The sequence below is a fragment of the Triticum aestivum genome, chromosome 4A, assembly GCF_018294505.1.
Source record: "Triticum aestivum cultivar Chinese Spring chromosome 4A, IWGSC CS RefSeq v2.1, whole genome shotgun sequence".
Taxonomy (NCBI): Eukaryota; Viridiplantae; Streptophyta; class Magnoliopsida; order Poales; family Poaceae; genus Triticum; species Triticum aestivum.
The window spans coordinates 586,219,644-586,232,099 of NC_057803.1; positions in this window are offsets into that span (position 1 = coordinate 586,219,644).

Consider the following 12,456-nt stretch of genomic DNA (forward strand, 5'->3'; position numbering starts at 1 on the left):
TTTATCAGCAAGATCAAACAACAATCTCCCAAGAAGATCCTAAAGGCTTTACTTGGCACAAACACTAATTAAAACATAAAAAACACAATCATAACAGAGGATAGAATAATTATTTATTACTAAACAGGAACAAAAATTAAAGAACAAAAATAAAATTGGGTTGCTTCCCAACAAGCGCTATCGTTTAACGCCCCTAGCTAGGCATACAAATTTCAATGATGCTCACATGAAAGACAAGAATTGAAGCACAAAGACAGGATCACAAATCACATGCAAACACATCTAAGTCTAACATACTTCCTATGCGTAGGCATTTTTATAAGCAAACAAATTATCAAGACAAGCAAAAACTAGCATATGCATGGAAGAAAAAAGAAACAATAGCAATCTCAACATGACGAGAGGTAATTTAGTAACATGAAAATTTCTACAACCATATTTTCCTCTCTCATAATAATTACATGTAGGATCATAATCAAATTCAATAATATAGCTATCACATAAAAAATTCTCTTCATGATCCACATGCATTCAAAGTTGACACTCTTCCGAAATAGTGGGATTATCATAAAATAAAGTCATGACCTCTCCGAACCCACTTTTATCAAAAAATTCACAAGATTTAATATTTTCCAAATATGTGGGATCTAAAGTCGACACTCTTAAAAACCCACATTCAATATTATTGCAAACATTATTATCAATCTCATATTCATCATGGGACTTAAATAAATTTTCAAGAACATAAGAAGAATCACCCCAATCATGATCATTGCAACAAGTAGAGGACATAGTAAAACTAGCATCCCCAAGCTTAGGGTTTTGCATATCATTAACACAATTGACATTAATAGAATTTATAATAACATCATTGCGATCATGCTTTTCATTCAAGGAGCTATCGTGAATCACTTTATAAATTTCTTCTTTCAACACTTCATCACAATTTTCAGATTTACGAATTTCAAGCAAAACCTCATAAAGATAATCTAGTGCACTCAACTCACTAGCAATTGGTTCATCATAATTGGATCTTTTAAAAAGATTAGCAAGAGGATGAGGATCCATAACAATAGATATTTAGCAAGCGAAGATGCAAGCTAATAGAAGGTACATGGTAACATGAGCAAACAGAAGGACGAACAGAAGAAGGGCGAAGGAAAGGCAAAGGTTTTCGAAAATCATTTTAGAACTGGGGGAGAGGAAAACGAGAGGCGAATGACAAATAATGTAATGCAAGGGAGAAGAGTTTATGATGTGTACTTGGTATGTCTTGACTTGGCGTAGATCTCCCCGGCAACAGCGCCAGAAATCCTTCTTGCTACCTCTTGAGCATGCGTTGGTTTTGCCTTGAAGAGGAAAGGGTGATGCATCAAAGTAGCGTAAGTATTTCCTCAGTTTTTGAGAACCAAGGTATCAATCCAGTAGGAGACAATGCACAAGTCACCTAGTACCAGCACAAACAATCAAGAACCTTGCAACCAACGGGATAAATGGGTTGTCAATCCCTTCACGGTCACTCGCAAAAGTGAGATGTGATAAAGATAGTAAAGTAAATATTTTTGGTATTTTTGTTATATAGATTGGAAAGTAAAAATTGCAAAATAGCAAAGGAGATGTGATGTAAATAAAAGAGATGCAATATAATAAGAAAGAGACCCGAGGGCCATATGTTTCACTAGTGGCTTCTCTCAAGATAGCATGTATTACAGTGGGTGAACAAATTACTGCCGAGCAATTGATAGAAAAGTGCATAGTTATGAGAATATCTAGGCAATGATTATGAATATAGGCATCACGTCTGTGTCAAGTAGATCGAAATGATTCTGCATCTACTACTATTACTCCACACATCGACCGCTATCCAGCATGCATCTAGAGTATTAAGTTCATAAGAACAAAGTAACACATTAAGCAAGATGACATGATGTAGAGGGATAAACTCAAGCAATATGATATAAACCCCATCTTTTATCCTCGATGGAAACAATACAATACGTGCCTTGCTGCCCCTACTGTCACTGGGAAAGGACACCACAAGATTGAACCCAAAGCTAAGCACTTCTCCCATTGCAAGAAAGATCAATCTAGTAGGCCAAACTAAACTGATAATTCGAAGAGACTTGCAAAGATATCAAATCATGCATATAAGCATTCAGAGAAGAACCAAATAATATCCATAGATAATCTTGTTCATAAACCCAAAATTCATCGAATCTCAGCAAACACACTGCAAAAGAGTATTACACCGAATAGATCTCCAAGAACATCATGGAGAACTTGGTATTGAGAATCAAAGAGAGAGAGAAGAAGCCATCTAGCTAATAACTATGGACCCGAAGGTCTGTGGTAAACTACTCACGCTTCATCGGAGAGGCTATGGTGTTGATGTAGAAGCCCTCCGTGATAGATTCCCCCTCCGGCAGATCGCCGGAAAAGGCCCCAAGATGGGATCTCACGAGTACAAAAGGTTGCGGCAGTGGAAAAGTGGTTTCATGGCTCTCTGTGATCGACCTAGGGTATAAGAGTATATATAGGCAAAAGAAGTATGTTGGTGGAGCTATGTGGGGCCCATGAGGGTGGGGGGGGGGGGCGCCTACCCCACCTGGGCGCTCCCTCCTGCCTCGTGGCTGCCTCACGGAGTTCCAGACTTCCACTCCAAGTCTCTTGGTTTGCTTTCGGTCCAAGAAAGATCATCGCGATGGTTTCATTCCGTTTGGATTCCGTTTGGTATTCATTTTCTGCAAAACTCTAAAATTGGCACACAAAAAAACAGAAACTGGCACTGGGCCTCCGGTTAATAGGTTAGTCACAAAAATAATATACAAAAGCATATTAAAGCCCATTAAACATCCAAAACACATAATATAATAGCATGGAACAATAAAAAAATTATAGATACGTTGGATACGTATCAATTGCTTACACGTGGAGCCCAGATCCGGCCCTCCCTGGGCCCGAACCGGGCCGCGCCCGCCCGCTCGCCGCCGATGCTGGCCGTTGCCCGCATGCCGTCGCCCGTCCCGCGCGCTGCCGCCTCGTCCACCACCTCGCCGCACCATGCCGCTCGCCCACGTGTCGAGGCACGGCTTAGAGGCATAATCGCATTGAAGGCAATATCGCAAGTGAGGTAATCTTCACACAACCCATGTAATACAATAGGGGAAAAATTACATAGTTGGCTTACAATCGCCACTTCACACAATTACATGAATAAACATTACATCAATCAAATGCACTCATGGTCCGACTACGGAACCAAAATAAAAGAAGAACCCCAAATGCGACAAAGGTCCCCGATCGACCCCAACTGGGCTCCACTACTGATCAACTAGAACAAAGCAACACAAAGGACAAGATCTTCATCGAGCTCCTCCTGAGCTTGGTAGCGTCATCTGCACGGTCTCATCGGCACCTGCAAGCTGGTTTTGGAAGTATCTGTGAGCCACATGGACTCAGCAATCTCGCACCCTCGCGATCAAGACTATTTAAGCTTATGGGTAAGGTAAAGGTATGAGGTGGAGCTGCAGCAAGCGACTAGCATATAAGGTGGCTAACATACGCAAATGAGAGCGAGAAGAGAAGGCAAAGCACGGTCGATAAAAGTATGATCAAGAAGTGATCCTGGACTACCTACGTCAAGCATAACTCCAACAACCGTGTTCATTTCCCGGACTCCGCCGGAAAGAGACCATCACGGTTACACACGCTGTTGATTCATTTTAATTAAGGTCAAGTTTAGGTTTTCTACAACCGGACGTTAACAAATTCCCATCTGCCCATAACCGCGGGCACGGCTTTCGGAAGTTCAAATCCCTGCAGGGGTGTCCCAACTTAGCCCATCACAAGCTCTCACAGTCAACGAAGGAATAGACCTCCTCCCGAGACATTCCGATCAGACTCGGTATCCCGGTACTCCAAGACATCCTCGACAGTGGTAAAACAAGTCCAGCAAAGCCGCCTGATGCGCCGACATCCTGATGGGAGCTGCGCATATCTCGTTCTCAGGGCAACACCGGATAGGTCAAGCTACGAGTAAAACCAGCCCTCAAGTTTCCCTGAGGTGGCCCCGCAGGCTGCCCATTTCGGACCAACACTTAGACAAGCACTGGCCCGGGGGGGTTTAAAATAAAGATGACCCTTGGGCTGGCCTAACCCAAGGGAAAAAAGGCTAGGTGGCGAATGGTAAAACCAAGGTTGGGCCTTGCTGGAGGAGTTTTATTCAAAGCGAACTGTCAAGGGGTTCCCATATACCCAACCGCGTAAGGGACGCAAAATCCGGGAACATAACACCGATATGACGGAAACTAGGGCGGCAAGAGTGGAACAAAACACCAGGCATAAGGCCGAGCCTTCCACCCTTTACCAAGTATATAGATGCATTAATTAAATAAGATATATAGTGATATCCCAACAAGGAACAACATCTCCATGTTCCAACAAGGAACAAACTTCAATCTTCACCTGCAACTAACAACGCTATAAGAGGGGCTGAGAAAAGCGGTAACATAGCCAATCAACGGTTTGCTAGGACATTGGTGGGTTAGAGGCTGAACATGGTAATTTGGGAGGCTGACAAGCAAGTGGTAGGCATCGTAGCAATGGCATAGCAAAAGAGCGAGCAAACTAGCATAGCAAAGATAGTAGTGATTTTGAGGGTATGATCATCTTGCCTGAAATCCTGCAAGGAAGAACGAGTCCATGAAGAAGGCAAACGGACGTAGTAGAATGGATTCTCACAAACTCGACGTTACCGGATCCAACCCGAAGAAGCAATCACCGGAAAGGAAGCAAACAACATAGTAAACAACCAACACATGAACATGGCACGGTGCGCAAACAAGTATGATGCATGTCCGGTTTAAGAGGCATGGCATGGCAAAATGCACAAACAATCCTACAAATTAAGTGGAGATCAATATACAACAAGTTGCATATTGACGAAACACCACATGGTCATTTAGCTCTCTCTCGTTTATGTACCCAACAATATTAAATGTTGTTAAGCATGGCAAGAGATGAAACATAGAGGGATTATCTATCTAAACAATTTAAATGGGGCCGGATATAGCAAACAACAAATCCGGTAAATCCCCATGTGCATTAGTAAATTAATGCAAACAACAATTTAAACCATCTTAATGTTGTTAACATGATGCGGATGACATGTTCAAATTTATGCAATTTTTATAAAGAGTTGACATGAGCATTATGAAGCATTGTCACCGTGGTGGAAGGAAAAAGGGGTGTCACGGCAACGAATCCGAAAATGATGCCACGGCAACATATCGGTTCCGGTAACTCGATTGAGATCCCGGTGCAAACGGAAGTGCGGCGGGAGCGTGACAAGCGATAGAAGGTGGGGGTACTCTCGGATACTGAGTTCCCACATGTCGGTGGCAAGGCAAAAGAGGGGCGACGTTATCGAACAAGGGTGCATCTCATACAACATGCATTCATTCACGGGCATCGTTCCGGCGGTTATACCTTCCAAGGGAGCATACTCGGAGGGGTTCGGGTTCGTAGAGGAAGTAGGCGTTCTCACGACGGTAGAGGAAGTAGTGGTACACGTCCCGGAGAAGGACTTGACGCATTCGATGTTTTCGAAGGCGACGATAGTGGAACTTGGTGAATCCGAGTTTGTCGTCATCGAACTTGGTCAAATACACAATGTGGGTAGACGTTCCCTCGACGTCTTCGGCGATGGTAGTTGTACACGGGTCTTCGGCCACGGAAGTAGTCGTGCACGTTTTCGTAGAGGTTCGGGTTCAACGACATGGAACTTGACGTCCGAGGTCTTCGAGGGTCGACGGTAGTGGTACTCGGGTCATCGGCGACGGTAGTCGTTCACGTTCGTTTCGGAGAGGTACTTGATGACTCCAACGTCTTCGGGGCGACAGTAGTTGTACACGGTCCACGAGACGTCGATCGTTCGGGGTCCGATTTGCGGGTCTTGCTGACATGAAGGGGTACTTGGCGTTTTGTAGAGGTACTCTCGATCTTGGTGACGGTAGGCGAACTTGGTGGTCCTCGTCGTCATGGAACTTGACATCCTCTCGGCCTTGGCAGCGAAGAAATGAAACACCATGGTCGTGGTACTTGGCGCGGTGCAGGACGAAGCAGAGGTGGATGGGGTCGAGCACGGGGATGCTGGATGCCGGCAGCGAGGAAGGACGGCGCGACGCGGAGAGCTGGTGGTGGCGCTCCTGGACGCAGCGGGAGGAAGAGCATCCAGACACTGCTCGGGAGGCGCGAAGCAAAGGCGCGGGGAGGGAGCCGCACGGAGAGGGAGGAGGGCGCGGGGACCGGGACCGGGTCCGGCGAGGAGCTGTGTGCGCCGAGGAGGCGGGCGACGGCCATGGGAATGGAATGGGCGCGCGACGACTGCAGGCTCCTGGCGGAGGAGGAGAAGGGGCGCGCCGGGGAAGAGCAGCTCCGGTGGTGCGGCGCTGGAGACGGCAGGATTCGGCGAGGCTTCGCTAGCACTTGGCGAAGGCGGCGACCAGTAGGGATGGCGAGGTTCGACGACGGCGCGCGGGGTCGCGCTGGCGTGGGGAGGCGCTGGACTTGGGCTCCGGCGGCGATGTGTGCTGGGGCTTCAACCTGCTCACTCCCCTGCTTGATGCAGGAGCCTGCGCCTGAGATCCAAGGCAGGAGAGGCGCGATGCAGGGTTTGCAAGGGAGCGGGGCCGAGCGAGGGGAAGGAGGAGCATGCGGGATCGAGAGCAAGGAGAGGGAAGGGGAGATCGAGCGGGTGGCATCGGGCACGGACGCTCCTGGCGGTGGAGGGAGAGGGAATCGGGAGAGGGAGGAGGCGATCGGCTAGGTTAGAGCTGTTAGGTGGGCCGACGTGGGAGGTTGGCCTGGGCTGGGCCGGCTTGGAGGCTTGGCACTGAGGCCCAAGTGACCAACTGGACCTCTCTCTCCCCCTCATATTTCTTTAGCAGAAAAGACAATAAGAGAGAAAAAGAAAGAGATGATTAGGAAAAGATTTTTGGACATGGGGATAATTTTCCCGGACTCACAAAAATACGCTTGTTCCGAGAAAATAGAAAAAGCCAAGATTGGAAGATGTAAATTCAAACTCAATTGAATTTAATTCAAATGGGTTTGAACTAGGGCTTGGTTAAAGAAGTGTCCAAAAATGTTGGTAAATTAGGTGGAGCTCCGGAAAATGATGAAAGGACATGTGACAAAGTTAGAGGCCAAGAGAAGAAATAATAAAAGGCATTGGGATTTTTGCAAGTGTGTTCCGGTTAATTCCAAAAGAATGGAATATTTATTATAGCTCCCTAATATTGGGAGGATATATTATAAAGAGAAGTCATCCTTCCCTTGATTTAAATGGATCGAAGATCCATACGATTTATTTAGTGAGTTGAGGTGCAAAGATTAATGATATGATGGCATGATGACATGATGCAATGCAAAAATAAAAAGAGCAAGCAAAATGAAACACACGGAGAAACCCGGAAACCCTGGAAGGCAACTGAAGCTCCGGTCTTGGGGCGTTACTTGTAACGCCCTCGATGCGGCTATATCTCCCACGTGTCGAGGCACGACTTAGAGGCATAGCCGCATTGAAAGCAATGTCGCAAGTCGGGAATCATTACACAACCCATGTACATATATAATATAAAGGGGAATAATAGCATAGTTGGCTTACACTCGCCACGTCACATCAAAGTACATAAATAACATCCATCATACAATCACTCATGGCCCGACTACGGCGCCAAAATAGAAAAGACCCCCAACAAGCGACTAGGCCCTGAATCTAACCCCGAATAGGCATCCCTACTGATCATCAGGAAAAGACACATAGTAACGCTGAGAGTCCTCGTCGTACTCCCACTTCAGCTCGAGCGCGCCATCCGGAGAGGTATCATCTGTCCCTGCATCTGGTGTAATAGTAATCTGTGAGCCACAGGGACTCAGCAATCTCACACCCTCGCGATCAAGACTATTTAAGCTTAATAGGTAGGAAAGGGGTAATGTGTAAGTGGAGCTGCAGCAAGCGACTAGCATATATGGTGGCTAACTTATTCGCAAAGGAGAGCGAGAAGAGGAGGCAAGGCACGAGCAGAAAACTAGAGAGCAGCCTATGCAAACATAACTCCAACGCCGTGTCCACTTCCCGGACTCCGCCGAGAAGAGGCCATCACGGCAACACACTCAGTTGATTCATTTTAATTATTTAAGGTTCAAGTTAGCTACAATCGGACATTAACAAATTCCCATCTGCCCATAACCGCGGGCACGGCTTTCGAAAGATCAATCCCTGCAGGGGGTCCCAACTTAGCCCATAACAAGCTCTCACGGTCAACGAAGGAATAGACCTCCACCCAAGACACACCGATCAGACTCGGTATCTCGGTACAACAAGATGATTCGACAGGTCAAAACTAGTCCAGCAACACCGCCCGAATGTGCCGACAAATCCCGATAGGAGCTGCACATATCTCTTTCTCAGGGCATGCTCGGATAGGTCAAGCTACGAGTAAAACCAACCCTCGAGTTTCCCCGAGGTGGCCCCGCAGGCTGCCTGGTTCGGACCAACACTCAAAGGAGCACTGGCCCGTGGGGGGCTAAAATAAAGATGACCCTCGGGCTCCGGAAACCCAAGGGAAAAAGAGGCTAGGTGGCAAATGGTAAAACCAATGTTGGGCATTGCTGGAAAAGCTTTAATCAAGGCGAACTATCAAGGGGTTCCCATTATAGCCCAACCGCATAAGGGACGCAACAATCCGGGAACATAACACCGATATGACGGAAACTAGGGCGGCAAGAGTGGAACAAAACACTAGGCGAGAGGCCGAGCCTTCCACCCTTTACCAAGTATATAGATGAATTAAGATAACATAGCAATATAATGATATCCCAACAAGTAAATAAATGTTCCAACAAGGAACGGCTCCAATCTTCACCTGCAACTAGCAACGCTATAAGAAGGGGCTGAGCAAAGCGGTAACATAGCCAATCAACGGTTTGCTAGGACAAAGGTGGGTTAGAGGCTCAATCATGGCAATTGGGAGGCTGACAAGCAAGTGGTAGGCATCGTAGCAATGGCAAAGCAAAAGAGCGAGCAAACTAGCATAGCAAAGATAGTAGTGATTTCGAGGGTATGATCATCTTGCCTGCACAGTTGTCCGAGTTGACTGGATCCTCAAAAGCAAACTCAACGGGCTCCTCGTTAGCGAACTCGTCTCCCGGCTCTACCCAACAACACAAACAAGCAACAAGGATACAATCAACCACGTGCAAGGGCAACCAATAATATGCAAAGATGATATGCTATGCGGGATATGATGCGGGATGCAAAATGCAAGACGTGACAGGAAATGCATGAAACTGGCCTCAACTTGGAAAACCAAGTGTGCCACTGGATAGAGGGGAAGAAATCCCCTGAAAACGATATAAAGATCAAAGGAATCGGAGCTACGGTTTGGAAATGGCAAGCGTTTTACGAAACGAGCCGATCTGCGATTTACAGCAAGTAGGCTCCTAAATGCAACGAAATGAACATGCTACAGCCACCAAACATAAAAACAAATTGCATGGCAGGGATGTACACAAGAAGCTTAACAAATCACCAGGACTGAGGCATAGGCAAATTCATCCATTAAGGGCTTCAAACAAGCATGGCAAAACTGAATAAGCAAAACAGATTTCAGACTTAGCGAAATTAACGCTAGTCTGAAATTTCAGACCACGATGCTCTCTTCGGAGCAGCAAAACAACATGAAACATAACCTGAACATGGCAAGTAAGAGCATGGCATGGAGCTACTCAACAGGCTTAACAAAACACCCAAAATGACCTGGGGCCAAAAGGGTCACAAAAATACTCTAACGAGCACACGAACATCGATGAAACACAATCAGTTTTCAGACTTAGTGAAAACTGGGACATGCTGAAACTATAACTCACGGAGGCATGTAAACGAGCTTGATGCTCTCACTACGGTGCAAGTCATGGCAAGGCAAGCACATATCCATTAAGAAGGCACAAAATGCTAGCTATACATGGCAAGAACAATGGCATAGCATGCATGGATCACTAGCAATAGCTCCGGCAAAATCGCAAAAGAGTTCACGATCTGCCCAAATTAACAACTATGCAAAAGTTGAGCTCGATTGAGTCAACCTAGGGTGCTCCAACATAACAAGTAAAGACATGGATGGATTAAGCACAACAAGCATAACAAACCACTCTTACCGATCATCCTCAAAAGAGGCATGGATCACTAGGAAACAACCTGGACATATAGCATCGTGAACTAAAACATCCCAGACTTAGTGATTTTCAAAGTCCCTGAAATCAGCAAACTCAGGTACCCCTCTTTGCAAGCTTGCACAAGACAACACACACATCCTAAAAATGCATGGGAGGAACCTCTGGAAAGAAGACAACATGCTTAACTATTCATCCCAAAGGGGCACAGGCATATCATGCACACAATAATCATGGCAAAAATGACAAAAGTCAATGTAGGGCTAACGGATCTGCAATTTAACTCATGATGCCTCCTTCCAACAGCATTTTGGGCACCAAGATGACCTCAAATGCAAATGATGCAATGGAATGAAATGATGTACTCGTCGAGACGAAGATTTTGATATATCATATGTCCAAAACGGAGCCACGAGTGCAAAGTTATGGGCAGTCAAAGTAGGCACGAAAAACTGGGAGAGGAGAGGGAAAGTCAACCGGGGGATTAGGGTTTACTGTAGCAGTTTCAGATCTGGATCGCGGTGCGGAAGCCGAGGTTCGCCGGCGCCTAATTTGGAGCTTGGGGAGTACGCCGGAGAGAGGGAGAGACGGCGAGGTCGCCGGAGCTCGGGGGAGAGGTGGGGCTCCTCTCGCCGGCGACGAGGCGGCCGGGGCAGAGCGGGGCGACGTCGGCCGGGGCGGCGACCGGCGAGGCGGTGCGGGGTTGTGGCGATGGCGGGCGGCGGCCAGAGCGGGGCTCGCCGGCGCGGGCGAGGCGGTGGGGAAGAAGGGGCGGCGCGGACGAGCGGCGTCCCTCGGGCGCGGCGGCGACAGGAACGGGCCGCGGGGGCCCGGATTGGGCTCCGCGGGCCTCGGCGTGGGGATGGCCGCGGTTGCCACGTGGCGGCGACAGATTGGTGGCGGCGGGATGTCCGGCGGCGTGCGGACGTTGTCCGGCCGCGCGGAGGAGTGGGGAGCTAGGTTAGGGGTGGAATGACCCGGGATTTTCGGAGGGGGTGATATTTATAGGCATAGAGGGAGCTAGGAGAGTCCAAATGAGGTGCGGTTTTTGCCCACACGATCGTGATCGAACGACCGAGATGATGGAGCAGAGTTTGGTGGGTTTTGGGCCAAATTGGAGGGGTGTTGGGATGCAACACACACGAGGCCTTTTCGGTCCCTCGGTTAACCGTTGGAGTATCAAACGAAGTCCAAATGACCCGAAACTTGACAGGCGGCTACCGGTAGTAAACCAAGGCCGCATGGAAAGTCTCGCTCCAATCCGGAAATGTTTAATCCCCACACACGAAAGAAAGCTAGAAATGGCCACCGGAGGAGAACGAAGCGCCGGAATGCAAAACGGACAACGGGGAAAATGCTCGAATGCATGAGATGAACATGTATGCAAATGCAATGCACGTGATAACATGATATGAGATGCACGAAAACAAAAACAACACACGGAGACAAAGACCCGAACCCGAGGAATAAATATAACTTAATGCCGGAAATGGCAAGAGTTGGAGTACAAATTGGGAAAGTTACATATGGGGCGTTACAACACTCCACCACTACGAAAAGATCTTGTCCCGAGATCTAGGACTGAAAGAACTCCGGGTACTCAGAACGGAGGTGATCCTCGCGTTCCCAGGTAGCTTCACATTCGGAATGGTGTGACCACTTGACTTTGAGAAATTTGATTGACTTGTTGCGAGTTCTGCGTTCAGTCTCTTCAAGGATTGCAACTGGGTGCTCACGGTAGGAGAGATCTTCTTGGAGCTCAATGTCCTCGAAGTTGACTGTGCGTTCAGGTGTCTTAAAGCACTTTCGGAGTTGGGAGACATGGAACACATCATGAACATTGGCAAAGTTTGCGGGAAGCTCGAGTTGATAGGCGAGGTCGCCTCTCTTGCTGACAATCTTGAAAGGCCCAACGTATCTAGGGGGCAAGCTTCCCTTTGATACCGAAGCGACGAGTCCCTTTCATAGGAGAGACGCGGAGGTAGACATGATCTCCGATCTCGAAAGCCAAATCACGGTGCTTGCTATCATAGTAGCTCTTCTGGCGGGATTGGGCTGCTTTGAGGTTATCACGAATGACCTTGCACATTTCTTCTGCCTCTGTGATCAGGTCATTACCCAGCAGCTGACGTTCACCGGTTTCAGACCAGTTGAGAGGTGTACGACACTTCCTACCATACAGAATTTCAAATGGGGCCTTGCCCGAACTTGCTTGGAAACTAT